Source organism: Chamaea fasciata, unplaced genomic scaffold (genome assembly GCF_029207755.1).
Source record: "Chamaea fasciata isolate MVZ Bird 193981 ecotype frontalis unplaced genomic scaffold, bChaFas1.0.hap1 SCAF_2, whole genome shotgun sequence".
NCBI classification, from domain to species: Eukaryota; Metazoa; Chordata; class Aves; order Passeriformes; family Sylviidae; genus Chamaea; species Chamaea fasciata.
Window position 1 is genome coordinate 69,432,060 of NW_027094087.1, and position 17,102 is coordinate 69,449,161.

Sequence of the window (17,102 nt, forward strand, 5' to 3'; positions counted from 1 at the left end):
TTCAGAGCCTGGACATAAGCAAAAAAAATCTAAAACACAGAGATTAGGTGTTTAGGATCCTGGAGCAGATAGAAGCAGTACCAATATTTTTCTTTTCCACATGATTTCATGACAGATAAAACCCACTTACGTTGGTATGATAAAGTTAATGACAAGAAATTACATACACTGGCACTACAGTTAATAAAGTATAATACTGAGCAGGATAAAGGTCTGCTCTGATTCCATGTGGTAATGCTTACGCCTGAAATGACTGAAGTCTCGACTGTTTGAAGTTCAAAATTTGTGTGTTATCAATTATTAGCAGCATCTAAATTAAGCATACAAGCATAATTAGAAAAGACTCTGATAGTCATCATTATAATTAGAAAGCTGCTTAAAAAACCCCTGGAAAATTCTGAAGAAAAAGTTTTGTTTTGAAAGAAAATTATGCATGCAACACTGACATTTTTTATAACATGAAAGTTTCCCTCTTGAAATTTTTTCCAATGCCCATCAAATCCAGATAGAGTGAAAATGGTTAGTCCCACCTTTTTACTTAGATGCCTGGACCACAAATTCACTCTGGGCAGAACTGACCAATGACATAACACATGCTGCTAAAGTACTAAAATTATGTCTTATGTATTCTCTGTATATGTATTTCAGGTGCAATTATTAATACCTTCATTTCATGGGTGATTACTTTTTCCTGGCAACAAATTTATAATTCATTGAATATAAGAATGTAGCCTGATTGCTCATGCAACATGACAAGCCATAAATGATGAAACATTTACTTTTTTTAGTGATTTGGTATTCAAATTCTCTGACAAGCACTTAAAAAAAGAAATTAAGAAACAGGAAAAAAAATCCCCTTTAGTTAGACACTAACAGAAAAACTAACTGTGAAGATTATTTGAGTGCAAAACAAACTGATGATACTGCAGTTGAAGCCTAATCAGACTCTTTAAAGCCTTCTAGATTGAAATTTTTTAATTGTAGGCCCTAAGCGGACCAAGATACTCCAATTCTTTATAATTATTCTCCTCTGTAAAGCCCTTTGTACTCCTAAAAATCCAGCCACCTTGGGCTTTATTTACCTGTGTTTAGGCTGTGCTCTGACATGGTTCAACTGTGCAGTTTTACCTTACTTTTTTGTTCATCCCGGATCTGATGGGAGATCTTGTGGCCTTCAACATTCACATGAGAGGAAGGGGAGGCACAAGTACAAATCTCTTACTTTTACTTGTTCTATCCCTAACTATTTTCAATATTTCCCTTGTAAATAATTACAGTAATCCTCAATAAGCAAAGTTACATCTGATTAAATACTGGTCAATTGAAAGTAACTCATTCTAAGAAAAGAAAAAATGTTTCTCTTCTTTACATGCTTCAAAATATTTTTAGTTTAAAGGTTTTCAAAACCTCTTAAGTAGGAAAAAAATCGTATACATTTTTCTTTCCTGCAAAAAGGCTTAAGTGGAATGAATCAATCTTTTTCAAAAGAAAAATTCATATATGTTCTGATTTTGCTGTAGAAACAGAGAAAAACAGTGTCTTCTTCCAAGGATGGCTCCATGCATAACTTGTGTGAACAATCATGAGCTCTTTCTTCCAGGGTGACACAGCCTGGGGAAAAGAGTGTCTTCTGACACCTCTTGTTGAAGGTGTTATGCTTCTTAGTGGTATATAATGCCCTCAATGGGACATAATGCCTAAAATTAGATAAATTAATGCTGCATTATATTCTGCTGAACACCAATGGAATGTCACTGCCACTTGCCAGTTGAGCAAGTCAATGGAGGGAATTCCTCTGGTACACTTACTGCTGGCAGAGAAAGAAATGTCTACAATGATGGCAAACACCTATTCCCTCTTACCATGCCCCTTTAAAATATGAATCACTCATCTGTCAAGAAATACAGGAAAGACTAACTAAATCTACAGAGAATAAATGTATTTATTAAACTTTTTTATCATAGATTTGATTAGATCTTACCTACCTGATTACCGAGGTTTTGCTGCTGCCCTGTTTTTCCCAGGATCCACTTCACTCATTCATTTTTAAATGCCTCAGCCGCCTTCGACCCTTCTCAAGCTGCGCACAGCGGTGAGGAAATGGGGTCTGAGGTCAGTTCATAACAGTTGCTCTCTCTTATTCCTTACTTCTCACACTATTTCCCTTTGATATGGGTTGTTCCAACTGCTGTAGTAATTCAGGATACCCTCTTTCCAGCAGGAGTTCTTCATGGGCTACAGCTGCCTCAGGGCATATCCACTTGTTCCAGTATGGGCTGTAGCACGCTGATCTGCTCTGTCATGGTGCTCTCCACAAGCTGCAAGGAAATATGTGCTTAGCTATAGACTCTACATGGGTTGCAAAGGAATCTCTTCTCAGGTGTCTGGAGCACCTCTTCTTCCTCTTCCTTTTTCCCTGCCCCTGATGTCTGTGGGATTGTTTTCAGATGTGTTTTTACCACAGCTCTTCAGCACTTTTACCCCTAACTATATTTTTCACAGAGGCCCCATCAGCTTTGGTATTTTAGTTGACCTTGGTCAGTAGTAGGTCTCTTGCTGAACAAGAAACATTTGTGTCATGCTCTAGGAAACCCCTGGCTTCCTCTCACAGAGGTCACCCCTCCTGCTCACCAAAACTTTGACAAGTACACCTGTGTAGAATTTAATCACATCTGCTGCAGCCAGTTTACCCTAACTGCACATTTCTTCCTATTTGTAGTGGTCTTCAAACTTCCTTCATCAGTACTTACATCAGTGCCGGGCTGGGTTAAATGCAAGTAACATACTCTTTGTTACAGAAGCAGGTTTTTTTCTCAGTTTCTTGCTTACTAACATACCTGTACATCTATGTTTTGGGACCTCCTACAGCAACTGCACAAAAGAACCTCCTGGTGGTTTGTTCTTTGTGATGAGTTGAAAAATTAATATCTGGAAAAACTAGTTTCATCATCATTATCATGGCCATATGATCTTTTTTTCATCATGTGCCTATTCATATGAAATCAAACCCCAGATGGCAAATATTCAATTTATTGTTTTCATCATTCTACAGAGTAGTGGTGTTGTTTTAGCACTTATGTTATATGAGTAGCCTCCTTTTTTATAAATCCAAGAAAAGCAAATTCTGACTTTATTTTCTTTTACATTTTCTACAGAATAGATATTTTGTTAGAAAATTTTAGAGAGAAAAAAAAGCATTTCATGATTTAGGCTGAGATAAAAGTTTTCTTTTTAGAATCTGATTTTAGCAATGGCAAAGTTTTTACCTTCTGAGATTTCCAGTAGGAGGTCTTTCAGGTTTTAAAGAAAAGATGCCTATAACCTTAATGTGTCTGAAACTGCAGCATCAAAGTATTTGGGAACTGACAGACCAAATTTTTCACTTTCTAATTCTTATTTTCTAATTTGCAATCTTGATCACATCTTCAGGATTATTATTCTAACATAAATCTCAAAAATGTTTTCTCTTACATTAAGAGGGTTTTTAAAATTCAGCTCAGATATGTTCCTTTTCCAGTCAATGAGCTCTCAAAAGGTATTTTGAAAAATAAAAATGAAATAATTCATTTATATAGACTACATATTTTATTTTTAAATTCTAGTCAGAGATTATGCCCAAGAATTAACATCCACTTTACAATGCATTACTTCCCATAGAGAAAAAAAATTACGCGAAGACAAGAGTTCTCAGTGGTTATCACTGAATAATCTTTCTCCTCTTATATTTTATTGGGTTTTTTATTGTTTTTGTTTGAAGGCTTTTTTAATATATTAGCACTTAAACTTTAAACTCAACAGTTGTACTTTACCTTTCTTTGCATTTACTTGTTTGTTTTTTTTTTTTCTTTTAACCCAAGAATAACACGAATTTCTGTGCTGAATCTAGTTCCAGTAACATCCCAAAAGTATGAATTACCCTATTATCAGATTTTCTTTAGTCCCAGATAATGACTGCAATTTCCCAAGGAAGGATAACGGCTTAGAATCTTTATACTAGGTATTATAACTAACGCTAAAGAAGAAATTATAATGCTTTATTAATTTAATGTAAATAATTAGACTGAGTTATTTGTTCTTCAAAAATATGCATTTATTATTTCAATTTTTGTTTAATTATCTCTACAAACTACTAAAACTAAATCTGTTGGTCTAATACATTTTTTTCATTAAAACATCTTTTTTTTTCTTGAAAAATAATGGTTGCTGCATACTGAAGCTTATTGAATTAAGCGTCAAAAATCAATCTAATAAGAAACTGCAGCTTGCTCAAAATGTTTAAAATATGTGTAATTCTCTTGCTCTTAAATTTATTTTTAATAGAAAAGGCTAAACATAAAATATTTCTAAATGTAAATATTCCATACAAAGAAAGTGGAAATTAGGTTTGGAAAAAAGTACTAAAAGGGTTTGTAGCCATTACTGCAACCATTTCAAAAGATCTTAAAGTATGAGAAAGTTAAGCCAATGAAATAATAACATTTTTAAGTGCAAATAGATTGATTTGGGGTAGTGTAAAAGAATTAACTATTTTCTGTTTGAAATATCCCTTCAGAGACTTTTGTCAGTTGAGTGGATTAATGGACTATATCGCAGCTGAACAGATCATCTGGTGGTATAATTATTCAAAGTCAGCACACACCTAAGAGGGGTGTGAATATATGGCTAAACCCAACATATAATACACAACTACACAAATCTATTACACAATCAAGAAAATACTTTCAGACTAGGCAATGGGTTTGAGTTGGCTTCAACCTGCATCCTCATTCATGGTGACTTGGGGCACTCAGTGTCAGTCATAGAAATACTTAAGTTGGAAAAGACCTTAGGATCATTAAATCCAGCTGTAAAGCCAGCACTGCCAAGTCCACCATTAAACAGTGTCCCTCAGTGAAAAGTCTACCATTTTTTTCACCCCCTTAGGGTTAGCAATCAACCATTCCATGGGCAGCCCGTTCCAAGGCTTCACAACCCTTTCAGCGAAGATCTTCGTCTTAATGTCTAATCCATGGAAACTCATGGCCATTTCTTCTTGCCATATTGCTTGCTATTTAGGAAATGAGACTGACCCCCACCCCCTACAACATCCTTTCAGGTACTGTATTGCAATTTGATACATGTGCATCACAGTTTCAGTGGAACCTTTATTACTCTGTTAAATAAGAATTCTTATGTAACACTGACTACATCCAAGTAAGCAAATTTGGTATTGAACTTTACATCCTCCATATATGCCATTTCTTAAAGACTATGATCAGAGATTATAAGATGCTGACATCTAGTCACCTCCTTTCCATAATATTGATGGCTGCCCACCTTATATTTTTGCTTTCTTAATGTATGTCATTTTTCTATAAAGTACACTGATTCCATTGTTTGGCAGGTGGATAAAGAGTGAAACAATAGAACTTAAATTTTCTCGTGCAAACAGTACCTGAAAATGAATATGTGAAATATTTCATATACACAGCATTGATTCTTTCCTTTTCTATAAATTAGTATACACACAAGTCACAAGGCTCAGTTTCTGGTTCATGCTTCACAAAAGCTCCTCAATGCTTGACTAGGTGGATTAAAGTAAGACTTGAAAATCTGTTGCCATGTATTTTAGCAGACTAAATTATTTTATATTCCATTTTTAGTTCAATCTGTTTGGAACCATTATAGGAAATAAAAAGAACCCAAAAATTTCATGTAGTACACAGTCCCTGTGTGATTTATGTAAATATGTTATTAATGCAAAAAATTCACAGTGTCTGTGCGTGTGTTTATATGTGCATACAACTTATTCAGGGATAATAAACTGAAACTCTTCATTCTTAATCTCATTATCACCAGCTCAGGTGATAAAGAGGTTTTTTAAGTATTTTTAAGCCAGTTTTCTCTCTGAGCTTTAGCATGAGGATAAACACACTTGTACTTGACACAAATAAAAGAAAATCAGCATGGGAATGGTAGTTAAAATACCTTTAAATCAATAAATATATATAATTTGACTATATAAATGATTGCCCCTACTTTTTGAAGTTCCTTTGAAAATGGACTGGTGAATCTGCTGTGCAATAAGATACCTCAGCAGAATTCAGACAATCCGCTCTATATCCTAGTAAGGATTTTGCTCAGATAAATGATCAAGAGAGGAAAACCAAAACAAACCAAAAATAAAACAAGCAAAAAACATAAACCAAAAACCAACCAAACTAAAACATTAATGTGCACATTTGCTCTTTTGTTATAATTCACAGCAAGCCTTGAGTACCTTTTTAGAGTTATATTTTAGTTATTGTACCATTCTTCCCTTGTCAGCTTGCTAGACATATTGCTAGACATTGCAAATGAGTACTCCAACATATTTTAAGGGGCTGGCCGCCATTCCACCAGCTAGCCTTTATGATGGCATAGTATATGAGGACAGCTTTTCCTCACCTAAGACCTTTGATATAATTTCTCTCAAACATGGAAAAAACCTAAAGCCGCAAAACAAAGGTACAAGAGGAAAAAGTCTGGATCAAATGTACTTATGATAGCTTTTAGCTGATGATTAAACCCAACCTCTTCCATCAGATGCTCTTTTCCCTTTTAATCTAACTAAGAAAATAATAATTAATTTTTAAAAATCAGATTTGCATAAAAATACTAGAAATACATCTCTATATCTGTTCTATTACAGAAGAGAAATAGAGTGGCAGGGAGTGAATGCAGGGATTGTTTTGAATGCTGCATTGTCATGGGATTAGAGGTGAACATAGTGTTCTTTTCTAAGTGCTACGGCAGTTTGAGTAGTGCCTTATAGCTATGGATACTTTATAATTACAAGCTTTATGTCTATGATTGATAACATACTGATGGAAAACAATACAGAGTAATTTTGTTTGTAAGAATGAGGCACATTTTTCTTGGATAGTAATGGAATTTTCATTCACAAATCAGTTGAGAAATGGTTCATGGCAAGAAAAGAGAAGCCAGGAAGTTGCTTTATCTTTGTTTACATCTCCTTGAGGCTGCTGACTAATATCCAGAAAATTAAAATTACTAAAAGCAAGTGCAGAGGAAATACATGCCTTGGACAAACTCAGTTGCCTGAATGGATCTGCAACAAATATTCACACTTTGCTATTTTGCGCTGTGTGCCAGAGGCTCCTTGCTTTGTCCCACATGAATAGCTTTCAGTGTTTTAGTGGTTGGTCTGTAATAGGTCTCAGGTTATGGTGGATCTCATTCAACTCTGAATCACTGGAAAAGCTGTATTTATGAGTACTTGTGCCAAAAGGGATTTCTCTTGCAGTCCATTTCCCTCATTGTGAATGAAGGAAGTGAAAAATACTCTTCATGGCAAAGTTTCTTGAGATTTAATCTAGGATAAAAGAGTATTTCATGCAAGAAAATTCTGGTGCAAACCATTATTTCATTTGAATACATATTATATATTTCATTGCTTGTTTGTCTGATTAAAAATGTTTTGATAGATGAAAAACTTTCAAATAACTTGCAGAATTTAACTGAACACTGAGATACCCTTCTTAATATATTTTTGGTGGTGGTGGTTATTTTTATTTGTTATTATATGTTAGGCTGTTGTGTTATTTTTTGTTGGTTGATTTGTAAGACTGCTCTTTTTTCTATTTAGCTCCTCCTAATGACTATTTCACAAAAAAATTACACCACAAATAAGAAAATTCATTACTATTTTTGAATTTAAATATTTGAAGAACATTAATAGGCTGTAAAAAGATAAAACATAAGTGTTGTTGCTATTTAATTCTTCTAAATTACACAAGCAATATAAAAGTACTTGAACCACTATTAATAGACTGTAATGGAAAGTGTAGTAAAGCATTATATTAGTGTTTAGCAAGATAATTAGATCAAGTAAATTAGATAATAACAAAGTTAGTTAAAAACAGTATTTACAGATGGATACCATATCTATTTACTTACAATTAGTATTACCAATGCTAATTAAAGACTTAATTATTAGATATAAAGCATACATATGTGCCACTAGGCAGATTCACAAGTTTGAGTAAAAAGATAATGTAATTATCAATGGAAGACTCATGTCTGGGATTTCTGTTACATTTTGTTACATTTTAATGTTCTAAAACTACCGGAATTTTGAGTTCTAAATTATATATGTGCTACTAAATATATAATTATATATTTTGATTAAATCAAACTAGTCATAGCCATAAATATGTTTGTTCTAGGTTTTTACAAGTAGAAGTCTGGCTACCCCTTTGTATATTATGTACACCTGACTGAGACACAAATAATTGGATATATTCAGATGTTTCAAGGAGCTTTACCTAGGAATATTTAAAAATGACTAGAGGGTAAAAGACCTGTTATCCACCATGGTTTTTACCACAACTTTTAAAAGAGAAACAGTAGAAAAATAAAAGCTTGTGAATCCCCCAAATTTGCCACAATGACAAGCAGTTACACACATCAAAATAGATTTTCATCTATATATTATTCATAAACATTAATTTGCTTTCTGGTTCTTTCATTAAAAACCTCTTTTCACTCACATGTTGTGAATAGAATCCCTCTCACATTATAAAAACATCCTATTCTTTCGCAATGTTCTCTCTTCTGTATTGCACCTTATTGCACTGTTTCATTGCCTGTCTTTGTCTTTACAATAAACTGCTTACTCTGCATTTGGGGAAAAGGTTTTTCTGTTAATTTTTGTTTAAAAAGTACTTCAAAGAAGAAATTTTGCACTGTTAGCATGTTCTAAGGCATGACCCAAATAAACATGATTGGGGTAATAAAGCATAAACTGTGTAAGACTTCTAATTTACTGAACTTTTCTAAAGCTTATTAACCCAAAATAAGAACTTCAGTCCATCATGGGGTTTCTAAGATATAAAGTTATTTTCCTGTTACCAGTATTACCAACATTCTTCTCCCCAAATTGGAGATACAGAGTTTGGATGGACGGATTATTGAATGGATAATGAGCTGTCTGAACATCCCTTTCCAAATAGTTACAGTCAATGTCCAAGTAGAAACCAGTAATGAGTGTTGTCTCTCAAGGGTCTGCAGTGTTCCATATCTCCTTGGAGACATCATTGCAGCCTTTATGGAGGGCATGTAAGAATGGTGGAGAGAGACTTTTTACCAGGAGCTGTAGTGACAGGACAAGGGGGAAAAGTTTTAAACTCAAAAAGAGTTTAGATTGGGCACAAGGATGAAACAACTGCGAGCATGGTGAGACAATGGAAGAGGGACCCCGGGGATACCTTGGATGCTGTGTCCTTAGAAGTGTTCAAGTCAGGTTGCATGGGGCTTTGAACAATCTGATCTAGTGAATGGCATCACTTCACATGGAAAGAGGGTTGGACTAGAGGATATTTAAGGCTCCTTTCCCATTAAACCATTATATGATTCTATGATTCCATGCCTATGGAAGACTAACATACCTGACATTAAAATATTCATTAAAACCACATATTCAATACATTGCACATTGCATGTGTGCTTTGCTTCAAATACAAAATGTTGATAGCTTCAGTGACTTTTAAGACAAACAGCAGTAATTAATTATTCAGGCCTACAAAATTTTTATTTTTGAAGAGAAATGTTTGTCTTAAGTCACAAAATTTGATTTTTTTTTTTCAGTAGTACTCCCTGTATGTTTGAGTAAGTAATTTAATGCCTAAAATCAATCTATACATTCAAGGTTATATTAAAGGTTGTAACTGCACTTCACTAGGATTTATTTCTCAATCCCCATTATCAAGAGTAGTAGACTTGTGAATATTGAGACTACTTTTTACAATTAAAAAGAAGGTGTTTGAGATGCAAACTAATTACTGCCTTAATAATACATATGATGATACATTTTCATTTTTGCTTTTCAGTTATCAGATATTATGGAATATCACCATGCAGTTCAGTTTTTCAAATATTCTATCTTTATTCTCTTCTTTGAACAAGAAATAGGCTATCATCATATTTGGGATTTAATCTTTTCAAGAAAAGTCGTATTTTTGACCCTAGAAGTGTATGTATTAATGATTGTGATACATATTTCACTGGGCTCATTTAAATTCACTGCACATTTTTTAATGCACATAGAAAAACTTGCGCATATTAATATATGTCTGGAAAATGTGCATTTTTTTCCATAATTGACTTGAGGGGCTGATTACTTTTGTAACAGTGAAGCCATCTGTGCGTTACAGTTTCATTCCATCATCTACAGAGCTATAAGATTTCCTTCAGGCTGACTTATGGTTATACCTTAGGGTAACTCATTGGCTTTTAAATTAAAGTGTGCAGAAGGCTAAGAAGCCATTTGAAGGGAAGGCTAAGAAGCTGTCTGAGAGTTTCTTCTGTATTTTGTTTGACTTTGGACTTGGAGCAATTCAGATTCCACATACTTGCTAATGGGGCAGAAAAAAAAAATCTGAGGGGTTCTGTTGATTGACAAAGATTCTGACATCTCAGAAAACTAAAACCACACTGATTCTATTTGTTTTAAAACTTTAATAAATCTGTTTCTTTTCTCAGCCACATAAATTTGTGTTTAAATATTAGTCTTAAAAACTTAGAAATGAATAACTGTGTTTTCAGAAAATCAGTTTTTTTAATTAATAAAAAACTTTTATTTGAAATAATTTACTTTAAAAATATATTTCAGTGAATCAGATACCTGAGTTCATATTTTATTAATCCAGTCACATTTTGAATTAATGAACAACTCTACTAGTGTTCTATTCAGATAAAAGAAGTATGATTTATAGATATGAATAAACTGTAACATAGGCTCAGAATATGAACTGCTCTGGCTTTGCATGTGGTTTCAGCATCCTTGGGAGGATCTAAAATATCAATAGTAGTTTTGCAGTTCCAGTGTTTATCAGAAACTACACCCCAGCCCCAAAGTTTTGGATTTGGCCTTCTGGCCCTTCCCAGGACTTCCTCCATAGTACCAACATCGCAGTAGCCCAGGTGTGGTCTCATCATTACTGAGTAGAGGGTAAAACTTATTTCTCCCAATCTGCTGATGTTGCTCTTTCTGCATGTTGAAATCCAGAGGCTCTTGACCTTTGTTACCACGAGGGCACATTTGCTGCCTTATGATAAAATTTTGGTTCACCAGCAGTGTCTCATCCTGCAAAGTTGCTTTCTAGTTAATATAAAAAGCAGTTTCCAGTTGGCACACAGATGTCTTCTTTCCCAGGTTAAGGACTCTATGTTCCTCTTTGTTGAACTTCCTGAGGTTCTTGTCAGTTCATTTCACTAACCTGTTCAGTTAATACACAAAAATACACAAAAATGACATCACAAATTGATTCCACAGTGCTCCACTTTTGTCCACAGGTAAAACAAACACACTTAACTTGAAATACTCACCATATAGACCTCTATACAGGAACTGTCAGACTAGACACTGTTCATAACCAGTAAAGAGAAGTCCATGTAAATCATCTCATTCAAAAGTTTGTTTCCAAAAAAAGGCTTATGAGTCAAGCCAAATTGTGTAAGTTCCTGTCCTTTTGCTGCAAATGTAGACTGGACCATGCAGCAGCAATGCTTACAGTTGAGTGAGATAAATGCCCAGTTTCTTTCACCTTCAGAATAATTTATATCTTTTATTTGTTCAGCCCTATCTACATGAAGTGCGCCCCTTTGGAGCTCAGTTTATCAATATGACATTCAATGCTGCTTTTCAAAGGAAAATGTTTAGGCTGGTTCAGAAACTAAATATCTTAAGTCCTGTGTTCATTACTGCATTTTATGTCCACAAGGCACATAGCTGTTTACCATGCATTCTACGTTCGCACGTAAAAAAAGTGCATGCATATCTACAAGCTTATGCATATATGTGTTCTTCAATATTTTTGCAAATGTAATGGATGAAGAAATTGAATGTACATTAGCTAAGTTTTCAAATGATCCTTATCTAGAAGGAGCTGTGGACTCCCTCAGAGGTGGAGAGGTCTTACAGAGAGATGCAGATATATCTAGAGAGCTGGACAATCGCTAACCATATAAAATATAACAAAACAAATGCCAAATTCACCACCTTGGATGGGATAATCCTGGTTACAAACGCAAAATGGGGGATGAAAGAATAGAGGAGCCTTGCAGAAGGAGTTCTGGGAAACTGGCTTGATGGTAAGATGAATATGGTTTAGATTTAGCTAGTCCTGCAAGGAGCATGGAGTTCGACTCAATGATCATCATTACCTTCCAATTGGAGATATTCTTTGAATCTTTTCTACATACACACATGGATAAAGGTATGTATGCATAGAAGTTAGACAAAGGTAACTGTGCACAGTCCAAAGAATGCTGGATTTTAATTCCTAGTAGGTTTTGTATGTTTTTTTCCACTAGGAGCTAGTTATGGAGCGGCCCTATTTCAACTTACAGTAAAAAGGAAAAAGAAAATGTGCAACAAAATGTGAGGCAAATAAGATAATTGGAAATTGCAGTTCTAACCCCAAAGGGTTGACAAATACAGTCTAGGGAAGTTACTACTTTGATTTCATATATCCAACAGCTTCAATCTCAGTGTCCCGCAAGGTTCACAGGCCATTTAAATCTAAAAACCCAGTCCCTAATGAAAAAAAAAATCAAAGAAACCTAAAAAAACCCCCGAAAAACCAAAAACCAAAAAAACCCCAAAAAAATCAAAGTCAAAAAAAATCAACCAACCAACTAAACAAACAACACTCCACCCCCACCCCCCCAAAAAAATAAAACAGAACAAAACAACAACAAAAAATCAAATCCTCAGGCTTTTTTAGAGATGCTTTTTTGCAGTCTATGATCACAGTAGGTTTTCCTCATGGAGTCAAGAGAAGTACCCACTCTCTAAACCTCAGTTTTGGTCATTAATCAGATTCCATAACACTTTTCATTATCACTCTCTCTTCATCAGGTTCATGGAACAACAAAACTCTCAGCCTAATATTACTATCTTAATCTCACTTATCACAACCACAAAATAATGATCAAACTTGATATTTTAGCTCAGAGTTTAGTACTTTTTGCATGACAGGACCTGGAATATTTGATGTAGTGTATGTAGAACAAGTCAAGACACTACTTTGGGTTTCTTAGAACATTCAAAATTTCTTTGTTGCTATAGATTGGATGATATTAAAAAATCTGTATGGATTTGCCAAATATTTAGAAGACATTTACAATACAGTTGGCTTCATCTGGATGATATTACTCAAACCCACTTTATGCTAAAGGTATTGTTCTAATTATATGCCACTAATTCATGTATCTTAATGGATTCTTTTCCCTGTTTTATCATTTACCATGCCTATAGAGTACCAGAAATTAAATTCCTCTCTTCTTATGAATAATTAGCTGTACAAATGAATCTGCATTTTAGAACTCAGCTACTCCATATATTCTTGAAAGTAGAGCTATTGTTATTTACACTGTTTTTTTCTGACAGAGCTTCAATACATTTTCAGGAAATTCCAGAAGTAATTAAAATAAAAGAGGATTTAACTAAAAACTGGGTCATGAAATAGAAATAAGAAAAGTGCAGACAAAACCATGGATGAACTACTGTTCACATTGACACAGGATGTATTTGTTAAAATTTCATACAATTTGCAAGGACAAATATATGAGTTAAGAAAGATAGAAATCAGATGTTCTATGCAAATTTCATGTCTTTGTTCTTGACAAAAATAGCCTGATATTGAATTTATTAATCAATCAAATAATCTCTTTCAAAGATTTTTTGTCAGTGTTACATCCATGACTCCATGATTTATGTAGTAGTACATATTATTCATATCCTGCTTCAGAAAGAAAAATTCCTTCTGCTTGTACATGTAGTGCTACTGTGACAGTATGCATATGCTTCAGAATTCATTTTCAAACTTTGTGAATAGAGAAATTTTATCAGCCCCATTTTACAAAGAAATAATTTCAAAAAATAAAAAATAATTAATACAAAACTATGATAGATTAATATAATTTTTAAATTGACCTTGAGTGCCAATGCGATAGGTGTTTCAAGCTACTTATTTGTATGCAGCATTCCTATTGCCCTTTATTCATTTTATTCCCCACGTTTCCAAATTTGATTACCTTTAATGCTTCTTCTGCATCCTCAGTACTTCTCTCCACACCTTCTAATTTTTTTTTTAATTAGTTTTCACATTGATCAGTATATAAAGCCAGGTTGTGAACAGCATTAAATTAATTCCATCTCATTTTGGCCCTTACTAGTTCAATATCTAATCAGAGTCATAATTTAAGAAAAGAGATACACCTCACCAGAGGGAGATTCAAACTGTCTCTCTTAAACATTTCTGTAAAAGAAATGTGAATTATGCAATTATACTCTAGAAGGGCCTTGGACCTTAAGCCTGGAGCTTGCTTATATAACCCCTAAATGCAGTAAACAAGCTCTGTCTTTACCTGGGAAAAGTTTCATTGCAAGCATTAAATAGTATGGGTGCAATCTGGACTACTTAGGAACAGATTACACACCGGTAAAGATAAACCCAAAAGCATCGCTTAGAGAATTATTAGAAATTCTGGAAATTTTCAGATTTACTAGATTTTAGAAATGTTCATCCTTTTATGTTTAAGTTCCCATTGTCTTCTAGGACAATTAGGTAAAATTTCATAGACATTAATCTTGTTCTGTCTATATCCATTTCCCATTTAATGATTGCAGTTGCATGAATAAGGCACTATTGATTCCAAACAAATGAAAAACAAACCTTGCCCTTAGTTTTATCTGTTGGGGTCACTATTACAGGTCAACTAAATCTTGTAGTACTTTGATTAAAAGTCAGTATTTCTGGAGGAAAATTTGTTTGCTTGTCTTGTAGCATAGCTTAATGAAGAAAACATATTCTATCATACATTTTAGGAAAAAAAATTCTACTTATAATGAGGAACTGCATGTTAGCAAGTTTTATTAACAAAATGTTTTCCTAATTCATACAATTTGCTTTAAAAAATGTAAAACATGCACCAAAATAATTTACATATCATACTTCTTCTCATAAAGAAACAATTATTTTGAAAATATAAATCCAATGAATGTTTATTACTTTTTCTGTTGTATGTAAGAATAAACTGCATGAGCTCTAAAAACATAAATGAGATTAAATACCTCCAGTTTCTCTTCTTAATTGGATACAGAAATATGTCAAAATGGAAAAAAAAAGTGAGACTACATGACCTCAACATTTAAAATATTGGCTTAAAGATTTAAAATGTATGCAACCTCAGTGAAAAATACACCTAAATTTCCTAGACACAAGAACCAAAATGGGTGATAAAGGAAGGACTCATACTGATTAGCAGGAAATACATTGAAAATTACAAGATACAAAAGTAAACAGTAATCTATTCTTTTATAATAAAAAGTTTCATAGCAAAATTAAAGTTCTTTGCTTTTTATTTGTTTTAAACATAGGAATAGACTTGGAAAGAAAGAAAAAGAAAAGAAAAATAATTAGATAGGTTAGTGTGCTATTTCTAATAGATTTTGTCATCACAAGAGATTTTATTTCTTTTTAGATCTTTTTTCTGTGTTTAGATACTTTGATTCTGACAGCATTAACAATACTTGTTTAATTAAGTACCTATGAAAGGAAGTACCAGACTGTAATAATTAGTTTGAGTACATTTATACATCTACATTGTTGTTTTGCTATTACTTTGGCATAACAATATTCTAGTTATATAAAAGATTGTCTCTATATTATTGGTTTTGTCTGCATTGAAACATAATTAATGAGAAATTAATTTCCTTTCCATTTTACTTACATTGCTACTCATAGCCTTCCAAAAATGAACATACCTTCTAATAGTGTCATGCTCTTCTGCTTCAGGAGTTATGATTTAACCAAACACATGTAAATCAAACTTGTCCAGTTCAGGAACTGAATCTGACTATTATATAAATTTGCACTATTCAACATAGACATAGTGAAATTTTGGATTCTAGTTGTGGCCCAGCGTTTAAACTGTGCCAGAATCCAAGTCTTAGGCTTTGGCTCGCAGAGTTTCATATACATGGATTTTTGCAATTCAAGGTGCCATTTAAGCAACCTAACATACTGAAATAGCTTTTCTTATTCAGGTTTTGTTATTGTTTTTTAAAGTGAGAATAATTAGTTTCATAATTCAGCAACCTTTCTCATTTTGGAAAGCAAATATTTGCCAGGTCCTGGGTTTGTCCACTTACATTCTACTATTCTTCCTTTTCACTGAACTGAAATATGTAATCCATGCTAAAGAGAAAATAAAAATCTGTTTACTTGTTTTCCTCCATAGTATTAAAACATCAGAAATATTAAACATGTATTCAGGAAAAAAAAATGAACCATTATTCCTCTTGGAAAATCTAATGATTATTTTACAACACTGTATTTTAAAAAGTCATATTGAAATCACATAAAAGTAAAATGAGTGTCTAGTGTGTGCAAGAACAGATTGTCATGACAATAATAATAATATAACTTCATTACATGTTTACAATTCATATAGCTATGGGATTTGAACAAGAGTATGTTTTTACAGTCAGAATAAAGAATATTTTCAGCTATTTTTGTACAAATGTTCTCAGAATGCAATCAAAATATGGTCCAGGGTCATTCGAATGCTTTTGAGATATTATTAAACAGAAGTTTATCACATTACTTCCTATTCTTACCTGGTACTTCTTCATCATAAATTCCTGTTTACCCACACATATCTCTGTTTTAGTTACTCTTTTTGCTGAGCACAGATCTCATCTGAAGATCTGAGGAGGATATGCTTCTACTCAGTTTTTTGTTTTGTTGTTTTTTTTTTTCTTTTAGGTGGGGAATTTTTTGCTCTTCTGGAACAGAAGGTTCAGCTCCTCCTAAAGCCAGCCAGATGCACTCTGCAGTGAAGCACCTGCCCTGGTGCCACAGGGGAGAACACCCACCATGGGCACACCACTCCTTCCTTCCAGCAGGGATCACCAGGCACTGACACCTCAGTGTGTGTGTGCTTGAGAAAACCCAAACCCTCTCAATCAGCATTATGAAGTTAAATATAACACCAAAGAGAAATCAATTTTAAGGGTATTATTAACTGAATCTTTTATATTACTTAATATTTTT